Genomic DNA, 18,704 nt, shown 5'->3' on the forward strand with positions numbered 1-18,704 from the left:
CACAATAATATTGGGCGCGCGTACTCTCATGTGTTGTTGGCACAACAAGCGGGGGGGTCGATTGCCCCGCCTGTTCTCCCAGCTGGGGAACGGTTTTCCCGCATTTTTTGACAGCTGCTTGTTGGCTCGAGCTCGAGCTCGCTTCTTTCTGTAGTCGTGCTCGATGTGCCTTCCTGATTTGGCGCTCATAGTCTGAGTCAACAGGCTTGGGAGCTGGTGGTCTAGCCATATGAATGAAGTGGTCAATCTTTTCCTCAGGCACTTTCTCCCTTGGTGGCGTTGCCGGTTTCGGTCGAAAATGAGCGTCCACTTCGTCCCGCACTATTGCATCGTTTTGCTCCTCGGTCATGTCGTAAGGCCTCTGAGGAAGAGGAGCGAGGCTGCTTGGACCATATTTATATCGCTTGTCTCCGCCTGTACTTTCTGTACTACCTCGACTCGTACCGCTACGCACCATAGCTGCGGCGTGTCTCTTCTGCGATTGCTTAGGCGGTGGAGACGGCTGACGTGGCTTAGTTGGAGCAGGAGGAGTGGCCTGACGCTGTGCCGGACTTGAAGCAGGAGGTGTGGCCTGACACGGTGTCGGACTTGAAGCAGGAGGTGTGGCCTGACGCTGTGCCGAACTTGAAGCAGGAGGTGTGGCCTAACACGGTGTCAGACTTGAAACAGGAGGAGTGGCCTGACGTTGTGCCGGACTTGAAGCAGGAGTATGCTCACGCGTTCGTGGACTTGGAGGAGCGGGAGTCTGCTGACACGGTGGCGGACTTCGAGGAGGAGTCGGCAGACGCGATGTCGGTGGACTTTGAAAGATGATGCAATACTTTCTCCATAGGATGATACGATGTATGGCCTCTCCCAGTGTGTGCTCGTCGTCACCTCCAGTGATGTCAAGATCTAGCCCCGAATATGTGTCCCCCACCTCATCAACCAAGACACGAGCATAGCCCTCTGAAATCGGGGCGCAATGGAAGGTTGCTTCGGGGGTAATTGTAAAAGCAACGGCGTCCGCCACCTTCATGGATATGTTCTTCATTTTGAAGTGTAGCTCACAGTTAGTGTTCTCTATGATGTCATCCACAGGGTATGTATCCAGCAATGCGTCGCCCGGGGCGGAACCAACGCTGCTTCTCGGCATGGATGGGACGGTGCTATCCAATGCTGGATGATCATCCGCTTGCTGCTGCCGCTGCTGAGACCCCCTTTCCTCGCTAAGTGAGTCGATCTGCTGCTGCTACTGGAATTTGAGTGCCAAGTCTGCGTGCCTTGCTTCTAGGCCTTGAAGGCGTTCCGCGTCCTGCTTCCTCTGCTCCTCCTCCAGCTTCCTCTTCTTCTCCTCCTCCATCTTCTTTCTTGCACGGGTCTTGTAGTCGTCGTTCCATTCCGAAAAGCCCTCATACCAGGGAATAACGCCCTTGCCTCGTGTTCTTCCCGGGTGTTCAGGATTTCCCAGGGCGCGCGTAAGCTCGTCGTTCTCTTTGTTGGGCGTGAACACCCCCTTTCGAGCATCTTCTATTGCGTCAAGTAACTTTCGTTCTGCTCCTTTTAGACTTGCCTTCTTTGAAACCAGGCCTGTCTTCGGGTCCAACGCCCCCCCATGTGCATAGAACCATGTTCTCACCTGAGGGGCCAGCTCCTAGTTACCGGAGTGACCCCTGCATCCTCCATCTCTTGCTCAGACTTATCCCACTTAGGCATTGCCACCGCGTAGCCACCTGGACCCAGCCTATGGAACTGCGTCTTTTTTGCGGCATTGGCCTTGTTTTTCTCGACCGTTCCTTATATAATTCTGATTCCTTGAATTTCACGAAAGCGGGCCAGTGTTCTCTTTGCTTCTCCAGTGTTCCCTTGAATTCTGGAGTCTTCCTTTCTGCAGCAAGGTAGTTGGCCCATACAGTTTTCTTGTGGGTGTTGAATGCAATTGCCATCTTCTTAAGAGCAGCGTCCTTGACTTTCTGCACATCTGCATCAGTGAAATAATCTGGTAGGGTGAAATGTTCCATCAGAGATTCCCAAAGCTTTTGTTTTGCTCTGTCGTCGACCCAAGTAACATCTGGGCGTTTAGTTTTTGGCTCTTTCCATTCTTGAATGGAGATCGGGAGTTGGTCCTTCACAAGAACTCCGCACTGACGAACGAACTTGTTCGCAATGTTCTTAGGCGTGAGGGGTTCGCCACTAGCTTTGATGGAATCGATGTTGTACTTTACACCCTCCTTCAACTTTTTGCCCGAGCCGCGCTTTGTCCTGCTGTCTGTAGAAGCAAATTTGCTCGATCCGGAGGGCTGAAAGAAGAAAGATCGATTCGTTAATATATCTTCAAATAAAAAAACATGTGATGATCACTAGATGCCTACTTATATAAATATACCTCGCCGGTAGTCTTTGTTATTTCAAGATCAACATTGTATTCGTCATCATAATCATTGTCTGTGTCATCATAATCATAATCATAGTTCATGACTTCATCAGCTCGGTCGTCGAGATCGAATATCTTATCATCACCCTCACCGGTATTGTTCGGATATTGGGAGCCGTCATTTGCTTCATTCAGATCATCTGGCCTGCTAGGGCTGCGTATGATCTTGAACAGGGCCTCTTCTCCCTCTCTGCCGGTATTGTCCGCCATAGCTTTTATTTAACTAATACCAAAGAAATATAAAACAATTTAGTATTCAAATTACAATGCATGGATGCAATCAATAAGGAAAAACTGAATCATATAGTACATAATATGCATCGTCTCGAATAATATATAATCTCGAATACATCGTCTCGAATAATATATAATCTCGAATACATCACTGGCTAGGTAGCTAATAAAGATCGAATACTATAGAAGAATCTAGGCCACTCGCGGTTCCTGGGGCGCGGGCGGTGGATACCCAAAGACAAGGAACCATCACAGGATCATATCTCCGGTCATCTGCCCAAAGAACCTGCCAGGTATTGGACAACCTGACGTCCATAGCAGCCATGTAGCGATGGACGTGCTCGTCCTCCTCCCTGACACGATGACGCACCACCTCCGGCGGGGCCGGCTCCCTCTGCACCGAATGTGGCCCACACGAACGCCACCAAAGAAGATCAGGGTCGACGACGGGACCCGAGGCCGGCTTCCTCACCAAGCGGCGCGCCCCTCCAGGTAGCACCTCCCAGTGCCAGCCCCGCGGAGCCCAATCCCGGACATGGGTCAACCGGACATCGTCGCGAATGGGTCGACGGCGAGGATGCGGGTTGGGCATCGTCGAGAACAAATACTATATGCCCGCAAAAAGTAACATTTTTTAAATGATTGGATTGTCATAACTAAAATTATAAGAAACTAAAAAAAACATCGATCATCGTCTAACAATTTGACATTAATCTAATTCATCTAGCTAAAACTAATTCTAAAATTTCTAACATTTCTACATATATAACTAACATTTCTATAACATTTCTAATATTTCTATAACCAAAAAACAGAAAAATTGCTAACATTTCTATAACTAAAATTATAAGAAACTAAAAACTACCATTTCTATAACATTTCTATAACAATTTGAAATTAATCAAATTCATCTAGATAAAACTAACATTTCTAAAATTTCTAACATTTCTAACATTTCTATATACTATTTGACATTAATCTAATTAATTAATTAATTCATCTAAAACATTTGTATAAAAAACAGAAAAAACAGAATCGTGTGTGTGTTTCTGTGTGCCTGTGTGTGTGTGTGCGCGTGTGTGTGTGTGAGCGCGCGTGCGCGTGTGCACCCTACGGGGCCGGCGGCGCAGTGGCTTCGATTGGAGGGAGGAGAGGGGCCGGGGAGAGGGGCTCACCGCGCGGGCGACGGCGACGGCGAGGCGATGGGACGGCGAGGCAGAGGGGACGGCGACGGACGGCGACGGGGACGGCGACTGGGGCAGCGGCGACGGACGACGACAGGGACGGCGATGGGGGCGGCGACGAGGGGCGGCGACGGGGGCGGCGACGAGGGGCGGCTGCGACGGGGCAGAGGAGAAGAAGCAGAGGGAGAACGAACTACCGAAATATTTTGAAGTGTTTTCTTATATAGAACCCACCTTTAGTACCGGTTGGAGCCACCAACAGGTACTAAAGGTCTGTTTTGGCCAGGCGAAGCGGCGGGAAGCGCACACCTTTAGTACCGGGTGGTGACACCAACCGGTACTAAAGACCCCCCCTTTAGTACCGGTTGGAGCCACGACCCGGTACTAAAGGGGTGCGGTGGCGCAGGTGCGGTGCGGGCAAGTTTAGTCCCACCTTGCTAGCCGAAGGGCGCCCGCACCTGCTTATAAGCCCCGCTGCGGCAGCTGTCTCGAGCTCCTCACTATTGCAGGCCTTGTGGGCCTACCTGTTCTATGCTTCCCTATGGGCCTATTGGGCCTTTGCGGGCCTACATCCTGGCCCAACAATAGGTCGGGTTTCTAGTCGTATGCAGGCCGCTGTGGCGCAGTAGGCGGGCTTTTTTATTTTCTTATTTTTTTGCTTTATTTATTTTTGCTTTATTTATTTTTGAGTTTTTTTTCTGTATTTAGAGTTTCTTTGTGAATATTTTTGCTTTAGGTACAAAAAATTACAAACTTCCTATTAGTGCCGGTAGTTTACAAATTTGAATAGTTTACATTTTGAATTATTTGAAATTTGTGTGAATCACTAGTTTGTGAATAACTTAACTTTGAAAATAGATTTTCAGTGATTCTTTTTTCTTATGTTTAATATTAGTGTGTTTTATCATTATATTCAATTTGGTAATGCTTAGGTTATTTAAAAAATGAAATGCCTTTGTAACGCATGAGTTTTCGTCCGAAACCCTGATACTTCGAAAGAGATTGTCCATTTTATACACGAAGTGCATCCAGTTTTTGTGGTAACCCTCTCTACTTTTTTGCACATGCTATGTGGGTGAAATTATGATACCATGCCAACTTTCAACCCTTTCTGAGTTCATTTGAAATGCTTTTCAATTTCAGGGTCATTTAGCTGAAAAAATCAGTAAATGCATGAAAGAATTTGTTTGCACATAAAATTTCTTCGCGTTTCAAATGCCAAAAACACATAACTACCCTAACTATTACAGAGATTCCCTCCTGGGTGTAAAACACAGAAGAAAGTGATGATAGTGAAGCCGATCACATCCCAGATCTTTGGGTGTGAAACTTTTTCTTCGCGTATGTCCCTTTGCGCCGTAGCCATGGAAAATCTTCATCATTTAACTGGATGCTCGGGTCAATATTCATTGTGAATGGAGCAATTTCATCAAACTTTTCATAATCTTCTAACATGTCTGTCTTGTCATCCACTCCCACGATGTTTCTCTTCCCAGAAAGAACTATGTGGCGCTTTGGCTCATCGTATGATGCATTCGCTTCATTATCTTTTCTTTTTCTCGGCTTGGTAGACATATCCTTCACATAGAAAACCTATGCCACATCATTAGCTAGGACGAATGGTTCGTCTGCATACGCAAGATTGTTGAGATCCACTGTTGTCATTCCATACTGCGGGTCTTCCGTTACCCCATATCGTGTCATATTGACCCATTTGCACCGAAACAAAGGGACCTTCAAACCACGTCTATAGTCAAGTTCCCATATCTCCTCTATGTAACCATAATATGTTTCCTTTCCCGTCTTGGTTGTTGCACCAAAGCGGACACCGCTGTTTTGGTTGGTGCTCTTCTTATCTTGGGCGCTCGTGTAAAATGTATTACCATTTATCTTGTTCCCTTTGAAAGTCATTATATTCGAAGATGGTAACTGGGACAGCGAGTACAGGTCATCTTCAATAGAGGCGTCATGCATGGTACGTGTCTGCAACCAGCCGGCGAAACTCCTGGTTTGTTCACGTGTAATCCAGTCATCAGACCGCTCCGGGTGTTTGGAGCGTAGAAAATTCTTGTGTTCGTCCATATACGGAGCCACCAAGGCGGAATTCCGTATAACTATGTAGTGTGCTTCAGTGAGAGAATGTCCGTCCATACATATTTTTTGATTCCCTCCTAGGGTGCCTTTTCCATCCAGTCTGCCCTTATGCCGCAATTCAGGAACACCAATCGGCTTAAGGTCAGGAATAAAGTCAATAAAAAACTCAATGACCTCCTCATTTTCATGGCCCTTGGAGATGCTTCCTTCTGGCCTAGCACGGTTATGAACATATTTCTTTAAGACTCCCATGAACCTCTCAAAGGGGAACATATTGTGTAGAAATACAGGACCCAAAACGTTAATCTCTTCGCATAGGTGAACTAGGACGTGCGTCATGATGTTGAAGAAGGATGGTGGGAACACCAACTCGAAACTCACAAGACATTGCACCAAATCATTCTCTAACCTTGGTATGATTTCTGGATCGATTACCTTCTGAGAGAGTGCATTGAGGAATGCACATAGCTTCACAATGGCTAATCGAACGTTATCCGGTAGAAGCCCCCTCAATGCAACCGGAAGCAGTTGCGTCATAATCACGTGGCAGTCATGAGACTTTAGGTTCTGGAACTTTTTCTCTACCATGTTTATTATTCCCTTTATATTCGACGAGAAGCCAGACGGTACCTTAATACTGAGTAGGCATTCAAAGAAGATTTCCTTCTCTTCTTTGGTAAGAGCGTAGCTGGCATGACCCTGATGTATGCCGTCTTTTCCATGCATACGTTGCTGGTCCTCCCGTGCCTCAGGTGTATCTTTTGTCTTCCCATACACGCCCAAGAAGCCAAGCAGGGTCACGCAAAGATTCTTCGTCACGTGCATCACGTCGATTGCAGAGCGGACCTCTAGATCTTTCCAATAGGGCAGATCCCAAAATATAGATTCCTTCTTCCACATGGGTGCGCGTCCGTCAGCGTCATTCGGAACAGGTTGTCCGCCAGGACCCTTTCCAAAGACTACCTTCAAATCCTTGACCATATCATGTACATCGGCACCAGTACGGTGGCGAGGCTTCGTCCGGTGATCCGCCTCACCTTTGAAATGCTTGCCTTTCTTTCTTACGGGATGCCTGCTCGGAAGAAATCGACGATGTCCCAGGTACACATTCTTCCTACAATTGTCCAAATATATACTGTCGGTATCATCCAAATAGTGCGTGCATGCGCGATATCCCTTGTTTGTCTGTCCTGAAAGGTTACTGAGAGCAGGCCAATCATTGATGGTCACGAACAGCAAGGCCTTTAGGTCAAATTCTTCCCCCATGTGCTCATCCCACGCACATACACCTGTTCCATTCCACAGCTGTAAGAGTTCTTCAACTAATGGCCTTAGGTACACATCAATGTCGTTGTCGGGTTGCTTAGGGCCTTGGATGAGCACTGGCATCATAATGAACTTCCGCTTCATGCACAACCAAGGAGGAAGGTTATACAAACATAGAGTCACAGGCCAGGTGCTATGGTTGCTGCTCTGCTCCCCAAAAGGATTAATGCCATCTACGCTTAGACCAAACCATACGTTCCTTGCGTCATCTGCAAACTCCTTCCCGTACTTTCTCTCAATTTTTCTCCACTGCGACCCGTCAGCGGGTACTCTCAACTTTCCGTCTTTCTTACGATCTTCTCTGTGCCATCACATCGCCTTGGCATGCTCTTTGTTTTGGAACAAACGTTTCAACCGTGGTATTATAGAAGCATACCACATCACCTTGGCAGGAATCTTCTTCCTGGGGCGCTCGCCCTCGACATCACCTGGGTCATAACGCCTGATCTTATAGCGCAATGCACCGCATACCGGGCAAGCGTTCAAATCCTTGTACTCACCGCGGTAGAGGATGCAGTCATTAGGGCATGCATGTATCTTCTGCACCTCTAACCCTAGAGGGCAGACAGCCTTCTTTGCTTCGTACATACTCTCGGGCAATTCGTTGTCCTTTGGAAGCATATTCTTTATCATTACCAGCAACTTTCCAAATCCCTTGTCAGATACACCATTCTCTGCCTTCCATTGCAGCAATTCCAGTGTGGTGCCCAACTTTTTCTTATCAGCTTCGCAATTCGGGTACAACAATTTCTTGTGATCCTCTAACATGCGCTGCAACTTCTTCTTCTCCAAATCACTTGCACAGTTTCTCTTTGCATCGGCAATGGCCCGACCTAGATCATCAGCGGGCTCATCTGATGCCTCTTCTTCAGCTTCTTCCCGCATTGCGAGCTCAGCTTCTTCCCCCATTGTTGTATCATCGTATTCAGGGAACCCATGGCCAGGATAGCTGCCGTCATCCTCTTCTTCTTCATTGTCTTCCATCATAACCCCTCTTTCTCCGTGCTTGGTCCAAACATTATAGTGGGGCATGAAACTGGACTTAAACAGGTGGACGTGAATGGTTCTTGACGTAGAGTAATTGTGATCATTCTTACAGACTAAACATGGACAAGGCATAAAACCATCCGCCCGCTTGTTTGCCTCAGCCGCAAGCAGAAAAGTTTGCATGCCATTAATGAACACGGGAGAGCATCGGTCATCGTACATCCATTGTCGGCTCATCTTCATTACACAACACCGAATAGACCAAATTAATACAAGTTCATACATAAAGTTCATACAAGACTTAAATGCAACAAACAAATAACTCTCTAACTAAAGAATTTAAATGCAACAACAAATGCGATCAAGATCGCAACTAAGGTAACAATTGATCCAACAGCATAATGATACCAAGCCTCACTATCAATGGCATATTTTCTAATCTTTCTAATCTTCAAGCGCATTTTCTCCATCTTGATCTTGTGATCATCGACGACATCGGCAACATGCAACTCCAATTCCATCTTCTCCCCCTCAATTCTTTTCAATTTTTCTTTCAAATACTCATTTTCTCTTTCAACTAAATTTAACCTCTCGACAATAGGGTCGGTTGGAATTTCCGGTTCACAAACCTCCTAGACAAAAATATCTATGTCAACTTGATGGGCATAATTTGTCATAAACACGAAATGCAACAACTAGTTTTAAAAGAGAATATACCCATCCGAATCATAACAAGGACGAGGGCCGACGGGGACGGATATCAAAACCATGGCACTATGTATAACAAACAACGTACGGGTAAGATAATTATACGAGTAACTATATATCCAAATCACACAAACATCAATTTGGTAATGTAAAACATTCATGAACAAGAGGCTCACCACAAGATGGTGCCGGCGACGGAACGGTGCGGGCGATCGACTGTGGTTACGACGGAGATTTAGAAGGCAATAAGTAAACCACACCTACATATGCAAACTAAGTGTTAGTTTTGACCACAAATTGCATATAAATCAAATACTAGCACATATATTTTCTACCAAATTACTAAACTCATAAATTAATCACTATACAAAGCATTGCAAGAGCTAATCTAGCAATGAGAGATGAAAGGACAAAGTTGCTAACCTTTGTGATCATTTGAATGGATGGGGGCCTTCAAATCTTGACAAATTTTGGGCAAAATGTGTGATGAGCCCGAGAGGAAGAGGGGAAGAACAGAGAGGAGAGGGGAAAGGGGAAGAATAGAGCGAGCTCGGGTGGACGAAGGGTTTATGTAGGACGACCTTTAGCACCGGTTCGTGCCATGATTCGGTACTAAAGGTGCTGGAGGGGCCCCGGCCTGACAACATCCTGCCACCACTCACTTTAGTACCGGTCCGTGGCACGAACCGGTGCTAAAGGTCGGCCACGAACCGGTACTAATGAAAGCGGCTGGCTAGCCGTTGGAACCGGCACTAATGCACACATTAGTGCCGGCTTAAAAGCAAACCGGCACTAATGTGCTTGACATTTGACCCTTTTTCTACTAGTGGCATGCTCAAGAGGTAGCAATATTACATCGCATACCTCAAAGCCTGTTAGCAGGCTGGTGAAAGCTTCGTTCAGCCCCCTTTTTGCAGACTGAACCTTCTCAACCACCGTACCCATCAGGGTACGGTGCTCCTCCACGACGGAGGCACATCGAAGTGCTTCCCTCAAAATATCCGGCGCCTCCGGATTGATGGAGGTCGTCGGTGGAGTTGGAGCTCCCCCCTCCTTTAAAGGGGGCTTCTCACTCGATTCCGGAGCCGCATGGGTCTCCGGAGTGGTACTCGGCTGGGGGCCGGACTGGTCCGGGCCCCCGTCGTCAGTTTTCATGGGGGTTGTGCCCCCCATGTGTTCGGCAGCCGAGGCATTACCCTCTGGCGCCGTTTCCGCGGCCTTCCACGCCACTCCCTGGCCCGGAGAGGTCCTTTGGTACAACACCTCATTGTTATCCGCGAGATGTGGCGGAGAGGCTCGCGGAGGCGTTTCGCTCTCGATCATCTCCGGTGCCAAAGAGTTCCCCGAAGACGATGATTGTTGGGGGAGATCACGGGCCGGACTGAAATACGTAAATGATATGTTACCCTACAATTTGTAAAAGGCCGGATATATGTATAGTATCTTTGAATGCTTAAGATTCGGCTAGGGGCTTCGGCTTGGGGCGCCACTCGGGGATGGCTTCGACGTCCGCTTCCGAATCATCCGAAAGGGAGATATTCCCCTTCTTGGACGCCTCCGCCTCTAGGTCCACGGAAGCCCCCCTTTTCTTCTTCATCCCTTAAGGGGAGAATTGCTCTCCTCCTCTTCCTCTTCGTCTTCATCCCCCTCGTGGGAGGAGGGAGTTTCGGTATCTCCGGACGCAACGTCCGAAGTACCTTTTCGGCGAAGGCCACTTCTGGCCTCCTTGCCCTTCTTCTTGGCCTTATTCTCCGGTGCCTGGTACGGCGCCGGGACCAGCATCTTCGTTAGTAGAGGAATGGCTGGATCTTCGGGCAGCGGAGCCGGACATCGGATCCGCTCCGCCATCTTTGTCCAGCCCTGAAGGGAGAATGGAAGGCTCAGCATACCCCTTGGATTTACAAATTAAAGTTATGCTCGGAAATCATAAAACTTACTGGAGTGGCCGGATGAGCACAGTCGAGGCCGATGTCTTTGGTCGTCTCCGGCCACAACTTCTGAGCCTTGAAAAGCAGCTTCCAGATTTCTTCGTGCGTCGTGTCAAAGAATCGCTGCAGGGTCCGAGGGTCCGCCGGATTGAACTCCCACATGTGGAGAGACCGGCGCTGGCAGGGAAGAACCTGGCGAAACAGCATCACCTGGATCACATCAGCAAGGCTGGTGTTTTTCTCCATCATATTCTTGATGCGCTTCTGCAACATCGTCACTTCATCGGATGATGCCCAGTCTAGACCCTTGTTAATCCATGATGCAAGCCGCATCGGGGGTCCGGATCTGAACGCAGGAGCGGCCGCCCAGTTGGCGCCGCGGGGTTCGGTGATGTAGAACCACTCCTGCTGCCATATCTTGACAGTGTCCACGAAGGCCCCATTTGGCCAGGTGACGTTCAGAAGCTTGCTCACCATGGCGCCTCCGCAGTCTGCGTGCTGCCCGTCAACCACCTTCGGCTTCATGTTGAAGACCTTAAGCCATAGGCCAAAGTGGGGGGATGCGGAGGAGCGCCTCGCACACGACGATGAACGCCGAAATGTGGAGAAAGGAATTTGGGGCTAGATCGTGGAAATCTAGCCCATAATAGAACATGAGGCTGCAGACGAAAGGGTGGAGAGGAAACCCTAGTCCGCGGAGAAAGTGGGGGATGAACACTACCCTCTCGTTAGGCTTCGGAGTAGGGATGATATGCTTTTTGGCAGGGAGCCGGTGGGCGATGTCCGCGGCCAAGTACCCCGCTTCCCGGAGTTCCTTGACGTTCCCCTCTGTGACGGAGGAAGCCATCCACTTGCCCTGCGAGCCGGATCTGGACATGGCTGGAGTGTTTGGTGGCGACGAAAAAGATTGAAACTTGGGCGTTGGAGCTCGAGGATGGAAGGGCTGAGGGAGAAGAAGGCGTGAGGTAAAAAGATGGATCCTTATCCTCTTATAAAGGCAGTGAATGTCAAGCGCCCCCTCACGAGCCTTAAAACTCGCCTATTCCCAAAGGGTCGTGCAAACGGCACGGTTGGATTACCCAAACCCGTATTGATGAGAATCCCGCAATAAGGGGACACGATCTCTGCTTTGACAAGACGTGTCAAAGAAGACCATGCCTCGAAACGCGAAGCAGGAGGCTAAAAAACGGTTTGAAATAATAGTAAGGCCAGGCATAACGTCTCGCGGAAAAAGCTATCAATGGACATAACTTATTTTGTTTAAGTATTTTGCCTTTGTGGTTCAGGGTTGTAACTGTTATACAGAGCCGGATATAGTTCTCTTGTTCAACTGCTTTGGAGTATTCGGAGGAGGAACCCGCCTTGCAATGCCGAAGACAATCTGCGCGCCGGACACATCGTCATTGAAGCCTGGTTCAGGGGCTACCGAGGGAGTCCTGGATTAGGGGGTCCCCATGCGTCCGGGCTATGTGACATGGGCCGGACTGGTGGGCCGTGAAGATACAAGATAGAAGGCCTTCCCCGTGTCCGGATGAGACTCTCCTTTGCATGGATGGCAAGTTTGGCGTTCGGATGTATAGTTTCCTTTCTCTGTAAACCGACTCTGTGCAACCCTAGGCCCCTCTGGTGTCTATATAAACCGGAGGGTTTAGTCCGTAGAGGCTAAGACAAATCAGACAGGCTAGACATCTAGGGTTTAGCCATTACGATCTCGAGGTAGATCAACTCTTGTAACCCCTATACTCATCAAAGTCAATCAAGCAGGAAGTAGGGTATTACCTCGATTAAGAGGGCCCGAACCTGGGTAAACATCGTGTCCCCTGCCTCATGTTGCCTTCGATCCTCAGACGCACAGTTCGGAACCCCCTAGCCGAGATCGGCCGGTTTTGACACCGACAAGAACCACGGGGCAGCGGCGCAGCGGCCCGATGAGGCGACGCAGCGGCAGCCCGTTGCTCGATCGATGGAGGGTCGCGTTGTACTCGGTGACAGTCTTCACGGGATCGATGGAGGTGTGCGCAACCAACGGGCCAGATCGGTCGCACGGCGCAAATGGGGCGATCAATCCGATCGCGCGCGAGGTCGAGGATGCCGCTCGGTGGAGGCAGGGTGGTGGTGGAGTCCGAGCTGAAGCCAGCGACGACCGCCGGCGTGGGACGACATGTGGACGAGCTCATTGGCATCGGCTCCCGGGAAGGGATGCCCGAGAGACGAACGCAACGCCGTACGAAGGTGGACGTACATACGCGGCAGAGGCGGTGGTGATGAAGGAGTCCAGTTCGGAGCAAAGCAGCGACGGCCGGCGCAGAGCAACGGGCGGGCAGACGCGCGGACGATGTTCGTGACGGTACAGCCGATCAACTGGATCTGTAGATTACCTAGCTTGGACGGATCCCAGAGCAAATTTGGTGCCCTAAGGCTGGTCATAGTGGGGAGTAACTTAGACTAGTAACATGCATATGTTATTAGTCTATGTTACTACCTCTATAGTGCATAGTATCATAGATGGTCTCATTTATTGCCATGCATGACACATAGTAGTATCACATTTATTATGTTACGGTATCTACCTATGTTAATATAAAATCTCTCTCTTCTTTAATTGTCTGCCACATAAGCATGTTTGCGAGTCCCAAGTGCATGATACTCCTTATGTTACCCCACTATGACTAGCCTAACCCTTTCCTCCCCCTCCAGTTCTACTGGCGCCGGCCCACTCCCACGTTGCAGGAACCCCGGTACGATTGCTCTGTCTACACTCGCATACAGTACTGTACAGCCATCTCTGCAAGTCGACGAGAGAGACGCCGGCCGGTAGTCCATAACTGCGCTCTTCACGGTCGCTGGAGAAGTACGTACTGAGTATAGTTCCTATTGTCCCCCGAATACAGTAGGCAAGGACACAGCGAAGCAGGCAGGCCCAATTACGATACCATCATGGCGATTTGCGAGCACGCGCTGCCCTGCCTGACCGCCACTTACGAGGTAATCATACCACCGTGATCCAGCTCCGCTGGCACGCGCGCGCGCGCGCGCGGGCGCTTCTTTTTGGGGTTAACCACGGCGGTAATAACCGAGCACGGCGTTTCGGTTCGGGGTCACGGAGGCGGGCAAGGCCAAGTGCAGGTGGGGCATCGAGGTAGCACCACGTCCTGGTCGTTTTGGCGTGCGGCAAAAGGGCATCACGCGCGAGCCCACGACGAGGACGACGCTGCGTCGAAGAGGACGCATCGAGGGGCGTGCCGGTCGACGCTGCCCGCCGAAGGGAAGCCTGGCCGCAAGCAGCCGAACCTCCGCTGCGCTCTGCGGCGTCCGATGTCTCTTTAGCTGTGTGCACGAGAAGAGCAGGCCGGTAGTGGTAGGAGCATGGCGGGAAGGTCGAACCCTTGAAGGCGGGACGAGAGGGGCACTGTAGAGGTAGAGCGAACGTACGTACGTAGGCTGACACCGCACGCGGCATAGCTGACAGGAACGCAACGCTGCATGCAGCCGCAGCAGAAACTAGAACAGCGCGGGCAGCGGCTAGCCGGCTACTACCGCGGACCACGCTAGCGTATAGGAGAATCTCGTCGTACGGTACAGAGCGAGCCACCCCTACCACCCTGCCTCCGTGGCTCTGTACAAAAAAATGGAGGTGTTCTACTTCACATATGAGGAGGGCATCGAGTGCCCTAATCAAAGCACGAGCACGAGCGCCGATGGCCGGCCGGACGGACGGGCGGGCATGCCTTCCCGTGCTGCAAAATTTATGTCGCGTGCGCCACTGCATGCATGCATGCAGAGATAGATCCCTCTCTCACTCTCCGCTCTGCTCGGCCGGCCGGCCGGCCGCTCGTCCGTGACACCGTGAAAAAGTGGGAGAGAGGGAGAGGGCGCCGTCCGTCAACCGGCAGTAGGTGAAAAGACAAGCGGGGAAGGGGCACGCGGCAACAAAACCGTGGCAGTCGATCAAGAGAGCCGCTGCCCAAAGCCGAACGATGCCCGATTTTCCTCGACAAAGAGAAAGGCGATCACCCTGCGGTACCACGACAACCACTACGACCAGCTGCCCCCCTTGGCCCTTGCCTTCCTCGGAGAAAAAACAGCCGGGCTAATCGCCTTTCCGCTGCACAGTGGATAGCAATGTTATTGTTCGCCGTGCCTTTGTGTGGCAGCCATATTCGTTCGTGTTTGGCAGCGGCAGCCGAGGCGAAAGGACTCGGCCGGTGCATGCCTTTGGCTGGGAATCGTGTGCGTACGGTGCGTCGTTGATCGACCGGGGGAGGGCAGCGGTTTTCTTGTTTCTACCTGCTTGTCGTCTGGTTTGTTGCCCTAGCTGCTGGCCAGGTGGTCGAATGCCGTGTTCAGGAAAGCGGGATCGCGTGTAGGATTCTCTACTACTCCTACAAAAGTGGCGTCAAATGTACCCGTACTACTACTAACGATGATGAGCGTCTGGACCAGTTAGTTGATCGAACTCGATGCGTCTAATCAATCAATCACGTCGATCGTGGCGCTGTCTTAGGTTTGATGATGATGAAGCTGGTAGAGAGAGAGGGAGGGGTGGTGGCACGGGTCCGGGAAGGACGCCATGAGTCGACCTGACTCACCTGAAATCTGCTTGACGAGTTCCGCCTCCATGTGCAGCTGCGGCCCTGGCCCCCTCCCCATGTTGTTCTGCTCCTCTGCTTCCGGTGGAGTCTAATCAGGGCCGACTAATTTACAATTAAATTGGGAATTAGGAATTTCGCATTTTTAACCCATAGTTTCATCTTTGTGACAACAATTATCCTATTTATACTCACATTTTTACTCAGTTTAAGCAGATTTGTGCCACCAATCACTAATTTTAATGTATATTTTCCTCCTCCTTACCGATTGGGCACACGCAATACTACTATCGCACACACTGACTCAATATTTTGAGCAACCACATCCACATGGAACCTTATTCCTCGCCCTTCTCTTTGTGCACCTTCAATGCGTGCCCATATTGCTCACACGATCTAGCACACACCGGCATCATCATTATTACGGAAACTTCTAAGGGGCAACCGGAAGGCCACATGAAACCGGCCACGACGTCCCCGATCCGGCCGACGACGTGCGTGATCTGATCGATCGCGCGAGCCCCACGTCCATAAATTACACGGCCAGAGCTCTCCTCATCGGGATCGCTTTGTACGCGTGCGAGCCGATCCTTGTTTTTACTAGTACTACTCTCCACATGCATCGATCGCTCCATCCATCATCCATGGCCGATGGCCGATGGCTGGTCCCCTCGATCGCTGGTCTCGGCTCAGGAGTGGTACTACTGGTCACCGGAGGGGTGCAGCCAAGAGGGGCCACGACAAGTATTCCAGGGCGGGTGAAAGTGAAAGCGAGCTCGTGGAAAATGGCAAGCTGGGATGCGCCCAAGAGCAAAAGGGAATATTGGCCCAGGCTCGCCCAACTTGCGCGCCGGATTAATTACTGGTCGTAGATCCTGCTACTACTAGGAGCAGTTCATCCATTTTGTATCGGGCTGATGGTTTCTAGTGGTGTTTTGGGTGTATACTCCGTTCTAGTACTAGTATATATGCTCCATGGTTGCATGGTGGTACGTGGATCAAGTGACTTGGAAATACGAGCGACTTGCGTGCCTATGTTTGACTGCACGGTCTTCATCGCAACGCCATGAATGTATACGCTTGTTTGGAGTATATATGCTCCATGGTTGCATGGTGGTACGTGGATCAAGTGACCTGGAAATACGAGTTTCGATAAGAGGCATATTTTTTTTCGGGGACTATCTCTGGATTAGGATTAAGGGGCTCGCAATTAGTAGATCTCCGGTGTGCTTGCTTCCATAAATGGATGATTAACATATTGCCGCTGAGGAGAGAGATCATCCATGTTCCGCAATAATGCGCAAGTGTCCGGTACTTAAAAGATCATCATTGTTTTGTCGTGCGTAAACAAATGATTGAAAGATCTCCCTTGTTTTGTCATGCATAAATAAGTTAAATAGATCGAGCAACGTGCCGAATCCACTGATAGGAACACTAGGCACAAAATGCGCAAATTGCTTTTGTCATGCACATAAAAAAACAGATAAGTGTAGTACTACGTATCTCAGAACCTACGCTACTACTAGTACTACCGAATCTGCCGATTATTAAAAAGGGGTAGATACACAAAATGCCCATTTTGTTGCGTTTCACTTGGGAGCTGAAAGGGACGTCTCCTGTGAGCCAGGTCTGCTCCCTCGACCATACATTTATAGTTTGTTTTGTTGGCATACAAGAAGATGAAAAATATACGTCGAGTTGTGTAAAATGTGCCTCTCCATTCGGGGTATGGGTAGGGGTACCCTGTTGTGGCGCCATTATTGAGGCCGAATGGAGAGGTGCAACGTGACGAGACGACGTCCCCTTCCGGCCGCCCAAGGTCGGTGCGCGTCGCGGCAGCCTGCACTGCATTGATGGCTCCGGACGGTGGGCTCTTGATGATGGACGGTTGTTGCGGTTGGGATGCGATCATCACCCCGCAACCTAGCGGCAGCAAGTTGTTCTCTTCTGGTGGATATGGATAAGCAGCTGCATGGAGCGATAATTCCTCGCTCCTAATCTCGTGGGGGTTTATGCGGTGACGTGCAAAAAAAGGTTTGGGGTCGAGCATGTGAGCGGTAGATGGGTGTGGACGGATCGTTGCTACACGTAGCCAAGCAGGTTGTGATGTCCGTAACGTGGGAGTTGTCCATCTTCATCGCATCGCACATGGTGTTTTCTTTCCTCCGTTGATATTTCTGCGTACGTGTACCGACCGCGAGGCCGGCAGCAGGGTAACATGCGGAGGGGCACGAATAGTCGAGCTCTGTCGAGACATCACAAAATCAGAATCCACGTCCCCATCCATCCACCCTCAAATGCCCTCCCTGCGCCTGAGAAAAGTTGGCCATCCCGTGCCCTCCCCAAAAAAACGCGCATCATGAGGCCTCGTCGCCGTTGAGAAAATCTTCCCTGGGGACGGCGGCATGATGGCCTGCGAGACCATATGGTATGCCGCTACTACCATGTGTAGTCAGCGGTCACGTACGAGTAGAACAAGACGAGAACGAACAAAGTTGGAAAGCTGTAGTCAGAGAGGAGGGAGGGAGGGAGGGAGGGACGGGGAGGGTGGTGGTAGGTTTTGGCGCCGATCTGTCTACCGATCTGAAAAGGAGCCCGGCTCGCCCACCGAGACGCCGCCTTGCCTTTTGGCTCCACCAACGCGGTGGCCGTGGAATGTCGAGTCCGTGGACCGGCGCCGGGTACAGGCCCTAGGACCTAGTAATAGGCACATGATTCGTCTATTCAGCGGTCCACCGGGTCCATGCGAAGGGTTCGGTTTTCCAGAGATGGAATGAGGTTGGACGCCGCGGTCGGTGGGCACGGTCCATGGCGAGAGCACGGGCCGCCATAGGGGGCGTGCCGTTGAGGCTTGAGAAAACTAGACGAACCTGCGCTGGGCGCACCTAACTCTGTACAGTCCCGAGACCAGACCGGCTGGCGACAAGTACCCCCCTCGTTTCACGTCACATCACCATCGTTTCCGAGGCTCACCGCGAGGCCCCAATCTAATCGCCGTCCGGTCGTGATCTTTGGGTAATCCCCGGCACCCAAGTCTAATCTGGGTCCCGCGTAAAACAGCACCCGATAGTGGATGCTCTATTACTACTACATGGGATGATTGGTTGTTATGTTAATTTTGTTTTTTTAGCACAGTTCAGGACACGTTTGGGTGGCGACAGTTTGTAGGCGTGGCAGCATTCAACCTAGCAGGAGCATTTTCATTGTCGGTTCTTTCTAATTCTCGATCGATGGAGATACT

Source organism: Aegilops tauschii, chromosome 7, assembly GCF_002575655.3.
Source record: "Aegilops tauschii subsp. strangulata cultivar AL8/78 chromosome 7, Aet v6.0, whole genome shotgun sequence".
Lineage (NCBI taxonomy): Eukaryota > Viridiplantae > Streptophyta > Magnoliopsida > Poales > Poaceae > Aegilops > Aegilops tauschii.